Consider the following 6,546-nt stretch of genomic DNA (forward strand, 5'->3'; position numbering starts at 1 on the left):
GGCTTGTGTGACAAGCTCTTCCCCAGCTGAGCCATCTTGCCAGCTCCCTTTCAAATATCTTAAAAATAAAACAAGTATATACATACATATACAATACAAAATAATCTCACATTCATTATTTGTGATGCACTATTTAAATGGTAAATAATACATTTAAGACAAAGTCTTCAAACTTAAACTGTTTGAAAACAGTGAATAGATATAACAGGACACTTTCAAAAGCCATTAGCCTTTTGCAGTCTCATTTACAAAAGTGCACAATCATTTTGAATAAATTTAGAGGGATAAAGTTTATCATCGAGGTTTGATCTAAACCTTCATTTCAGATACCCTTTTTGCAAAGCACAAGACAGTGTCATGAGTAGTGATCAACAACAAAGGTTGTTAAGGACATGGGGACTTTTTTTAAATTTTATTTTATGTATACAAATACACTGTAGCTGTCTTCTGACACACCAGAAGACATCGGCTCTCATTACAGATTGTTCATTGTGTGAACAAGCCAGGTTCAACCGGGACTTGAACTCAGGACCTCTGGAAGAGCAGTCAGTGCTCTTAACCACTGAGCCATCTCTCCAGCCCTGGGTACTTTTAACACAAGCTTCCAAGTGACCTTATGATGGCAGGTTTTGTCATGTCCCAGGGCATCAGTTCTCAACCAGTGGGTAGTGACCCCTCTGAGGTCACATGCCAGATACACTGTCCATCATATTTACATTACAATTCATAGCAAAACAACAGTAATAAATCAGCAATGAGATAATGTCATGGTTGGGAATCGCCACACTATGAGAAACTGTACCATAAGGCTTGCAGTGCCAGGAAGGCAGAGAACCACTGTACCAGAGGCTTTCTGAAGCCACCACACTCAGGAGACACATAACTACCCAACCTGCTCATCCCATATCACAGCCACTCACCTGAAGAATCCCTTCCTTAAGTTAGAGGAGGAATTACTTTCACCTGCCCTTGAATAGCTTTTAAATTTACTAACTCCTCTGGCAGATGTATTTGTGGGTTTTAATGTTATCTATGGACTGAGAAACCCTAAATCAGTATGCATAGTACAGCTTTCCCCTAAACACTCTAGACAGGAAGCCAGTGAATACTCCACAGCCTTGCTTCCACTTAAGGGATGTCTGGAACTTGGTGTTTTTCAAAACAAGCTTTTTGTATTGATGGCAAGTCTTGTCTTGTCCCAGAGCATCGGTTCTCAACCAGTAGGTAGTGATCCCTCTGAGGTCACATACCAGATACACCGTCTATCATATTTACATTACGATTCTTTTGTATCTCTTACGACCTGCTGAATTTTTCCAGTCATGGTATTTATAGATTTTATGAATGACGTTCAATCATTTTACCCAAGAGATTTTACTTTTTATATTTTTACATTTTACTTGTACTCAAGAGATCCAAGTTAAAAAAAAAAAAAAAATCTTAGAATGTGTCAGAGTTCTTTGTAGCCGAATTAGATACAACACAAACATACAAAATTTGAGGCAAAGCAGTTACAGTTGAAATGTTATCAAAACTTTCATTTTGATAATAATTCAAAATACCTAAGAATAAATTTAACATTGATTACAGAGAAAATATTAAGATATTGAAGACAAATACTAAGACTTGAACAAATGGAAGAAAATGCTTTCTACTCCCGTAGGAGAGAAGACGACGTACTGAAATACAAATTTACATAAAGTAATATGTGCTTTCAGACAATACATTTTATATTCTAGTAGTCTTGTCTTTAATTGGATACAGTTTTCATCAGATGTATATAAAACATTAATGAATAACAGAACATTTACAAAAATGTAATGGAATCTTATTTCACTGGTAGTGACCAGTCTCAGTTCAGGAGACTTGTCTGAATAGAGGTGAATACCTGAAGCCAGGGGGCTTGTTACCTTTGAATCGGTCTGTCTTACCTACAGCAAGCATGCCTTCATGCCCCAAAGCCTTCCCATAAATCAGAATGTCTGAGACCAGACCACAGTTCCCTGAGACAGGACCATTGTAGGAAGCACAGGTAAACCACTAGGTGGCGCTGGAAACCTCACAGAATAGGCAAGCATCAACACTGGTTTCCTATTAGAGGGAAAAAAGTTCAGTGACCTTAATTAAGACTGACTAGCTGTGGGTGAATGTGTTACACCTGGAAAATTCATGCTCACTTTGCTTCTCACAGGGCATGGTCTGGACTCGTCTAAACTTTCCAGATATTTCTTGGCAATTTGGAGTTTACGTGAGAAAAATCAGTGACTGTTTTGTAAATGTCACAGCTCAGCTACGTAGAGATTAACATCATGGTTAATTCGGCATCATTTTTTGCAATTGGTATACTTGGGAAATGAATATAGATCAAGGATGGCTGACCTGTGTTGGGAGGACACACACTTCCATCACATTTAAATGAACCACAGTAAAGATATATTATAAAAATAGTAACAATAATGCCTCCAATCAGAGAGCTAGATGTCTGATGGGCAAATTCCTCACGCCTGGGGAAGTACCCAGGTTAATGTGACAGCGGGACAACTGATTAAGGTACACTTATATGAAGGCTTTTTAAACAATCTTTGATTAGGTAGTGATATTACTTGTGCCTTTTGTAGTATTGGCTTCTGCAGGCTTAGATATTTCAAAAGCTTACTTTTAATAAGGGTTCTCAAATGCTTCAATCCCCCTTCTAGCCCAGCATCCAAACACAGAGGAGAAAGGATAGTAAATAGGGGATGTGGACCTGTTTAGAAGTAGTTCTTTGGGTCTATTCGAATCTCTGTGATCAGGATACCAGCAGTCCAGTTCAGCAGTGTCAAATAAAACCAGCAGCAGTGGCAACGCCTAGCAGAAACTGCCAGACCTCCACCAAACCAGCACATATCAGCGGGAGTGACCAGAACCAGCTGGCTCACCAGGAGAAGTTCTCTGCCTTGCTTCTCTCAACAAAGTGAAGATCAGCAAAGACTTGAGACCAACAAAGTCTCACAAGGCTAACTCTGCAAGCACGCTGTCACTGTCCGGTGAATCCTGTGTATGCTCTCTTCAGACATCACGTGTCCTACCACAGGTCTTGCCTCAGCCAAACACCATATGAGTTCATATCACATGACACTACCAGAAACTTGCACATCAGGGCTCTGGAAATGTCAGGAGGAGCTAGGTAGGGCCTTTCCTCAGAGTCTAGCCGAGGAGTCTGAGCCAAAACTGATATCAAATGTGTTGGGAACAAGCAAGAGACACTTATCCTAAGTACTACCATTTTGTTTTCAGACTCCATTTAACCACTGGGACAAACTGAACTCAAGATCTCAGGCCCTAGGGCAATTGTGGACTTCCCAATAGCTGAACAGCTTCTGTTATAAGGAAACAGTTGTCTGAGTCCAGACAGCTCAAGGACAATGTCTCCATCTTGCTGTCAGGGTCAAACAAGTTTATGTTCCCAGTCCCAGGGACCAACTTCTATCCTGACTGATGGAAACTCCCTTGCTCAGGCCCTCATGTCAAAATACAATTGGGATTGGCACCAGGGAGCTGAGAGACTCCACAGCCTTCTGTGCCCAGCACACCAGCAGAGAATGATCTCCCAGCAGCACTTTCACTTCTGAGCTCAGAGGCGAGATCTCAACCTTCTCTCTGGAGGGGAACAGCTAGGAGCACACAGGGCCTAAGATCAGTGGAGCAGCTGGAACAGAAGTCTTCCTGCCGCCATTGGCACCAAGGAGCCAGGAAACTCCACAGCCTTCTGTGCATAGCCCACCAGGTGAGAGAGATCTCCCAGTGGTGCTTTCACTTCTGAGCACAGAGGATTAAGGACACAGACTTACAGGCCCACAGTAGGAACAAACTCCAGCCAGAGACAACAATACCAACTAGCACCAGAGATAACCAGATGGGAAAAGGGAAACACAAGAATCCTACTAACAGAACCCAAGGCCTCATGGCAACATCAGAACCCAGTTTCCCACCACAGCAAGTCCCGGATACTCCAACACACCAGAAAAGCAAGAGTTGGATTGAAAATCGTATCTCATGATATGGCTGATAGAGGGATTCAAGAAAGACTTAAATAGCCCCCTTAAAGAAATACAGGAGAACATCAGTCAACAGTTAAAAGCCCTTAAAGAGGAAACACAAAAATCCCCTAAAGGAATACAGGAGATCATGGGTCAACAAGCAGAAGCCCTTAAAGAACAAACACAAAAATCCCTTAAAGAATTACAGGAAAGCACAAACAATCAAGTGAAGGAACTGAACAAAACCATCCAGGATCTAAAAGTGAAAGTAGAAACAATAAAGAAATCACAAAGTGAGACATCTCTGGAGACAGAAAACCTTGGAAGGAATTCAAGAGTCATAGATGCAAGCATCAACAACAGAATACAAGAGATGGAAGAAAGAACCTCAGGTGCTGAAGATACCATAGAAAACATTGATTCAACAGCCAAAGAAAATGCAAAATGCATAAAGCTGGTAACCCAAAACATCCAGGAACTCCAGGACACAATGAGAAGACCAAACCTAAGGATTATAGGTATAGACGAGAGCGAAGATTTCCAACTTAAAGGGTCAGTGAATATCTTCAACAAAATTGAAGAAGAAAACTTCCCTAACCTAGAGAAAGAGAAGCCTTCAGAACTCCTAACAGACTGGACCAGACAAGAACGTCCTCCCGCATATAATAATCAAAACACCAAATTCACTAAACAAAGAAAGAATATTAAAAGCAGTAAGGGAAAAAGGGTAAGTAACTTATAAAGGCAGACCTATCAGAATCACACCAGACTTCTCACCAGAGATGATGAAAGCTAGAGGATCCTGGGCAGACCTCATACAGACCCTAAGAGAACATAAATGCCAGCCCAGGCTACTATACACAGCAAAACTCTCAATCATCATAGATGGAGAAACCAAGATATTCCATGATAAAACCAAATTTACACAATATCTGTCCACAAATCCAGCCCTACAAAGGATAATAGATGGAAAATTCCAACACAAGGAGGGAAACTATACCCTTGAAAATGCAAGAAAGTAATCTTCTTCCAACAAACCCAAAAGAAGATACCCACACAAACATATAAATAACATCAAAAATAACAGGAAGTAACAATCACTATTCCTTAATATCTCTTAACAACAATGGACTCGACTCCCCAATAAAAAGACATAGACTAACAGAAATATTTCTCATGTAAATCTTCAATTTTATCAGAAAATGTTTGTAATTCCCCTTTTAATTAATTTAGTAATGTATTTTAGGTCTACCATTTTATCTGCATTATTTTTCATGATACTCTTCAATTTTAATGTCTTTCTATATATTTCCTTTATTTTATCAGAAATGTTTTCAATGTAAATCTTTTTATCACAAATGTTTCTAATTCCACCTTCAATTAATTTAGAAAGAGTTTTTATATCTACCATTTTATATGTAAAATTTTCCATGAAATAGTCAATTTTAACATGTTTTTCTATATATTTCTTGAATTTTACCAGAAATATTTCCATGTAAATCTTCAGTTTTATCTGAAAATGTTTATAATTCCACCTTCAATCAACTTAGAATTATTTTTATGCCTGTCACTTTATCGGTATAATTTCCATGATAATCTTTCATTTTAACATGCTTTTCTATATATTTCTTCAATTTTATCAGAAATATTTTCCATGTAAATCTTCAAGTTTATCAGAAAATGTTTATAATTCCACTTTCAATCAACTTAGGAATACTTTTATACCTACCATTATTACATCTATATAAAATTTTCCATGATAATTTTAATTCTAACATGTTTAAAAATTTTAACACCTAAAATTTTTCTACAATTTTATCAGAAATATTTTCCATGTAAATCTTCAATTCTATCATAAAATGTTTCTATTTCATGTCTACCACTTTACTCTTTAATTTTCCATGAAAATTGTCAATTTTAACGTGTTTTTCTTTTTTTTTTTTTTTTAGTTTTTTAGATTTTGGTTTTTTCGAGGCAGGGTTTCTCTGTGTAGCTTTAATGTATTTTTCTATGTATCTCTTCTAATGTATCTGAAATATTTTCCATGTAAATCTTTAATTTTATCATAAAGTGTTTTAACTTCCCTTTTCAATAAAAAAAAGAAAAAACAAAAGAAAAAAAGGAAAGCACAAAGAAGAATATCTAGTCACTAGTGAGGACTTTATACCCTAGCTGACTGTTGGCTAGCACCTTTAAATATTGATAAAGATAAAATTCTTCATATTCTTTTGAGGTGTTTGAAATTTTTTGTGCTAATAATAATTATAAATATCATTATTATTATTAATTCATTTTTCCTTCATGAAGTAATAATTTTAAGTGTTAATCCATAGACTATATAATTTTTTTCAATTTACTCTCAGGTCACACTTTCCTTTTTTTTTTTTTTAAAGATTTATTTATTAGTATATCTAAGCTGTCTTCTGACACAGCAGAAGAGGCCATCAGATCTCTTTACAGATGGTTGTGAGCCACCATGTGGTTGCAGGGATTTGAACTCAGGACCTTCAGAAGAGCAGTCTGTGCT

This window comes from Apodemus sylvaticus, chromosome 9 (genome assembly GCF_947179515.1).
Source record: "Apodemus sylvaticus chromosome 9, mApoSyl1.1, whole genome shotgun sequence".
In the NCBI taxonomy this organism is placed as follows: Eukaryota; Metazoa; Chordata; class Mammalia; order Rodentia; family Muridae; genus Apodemus; species Apodemus sylvaticus.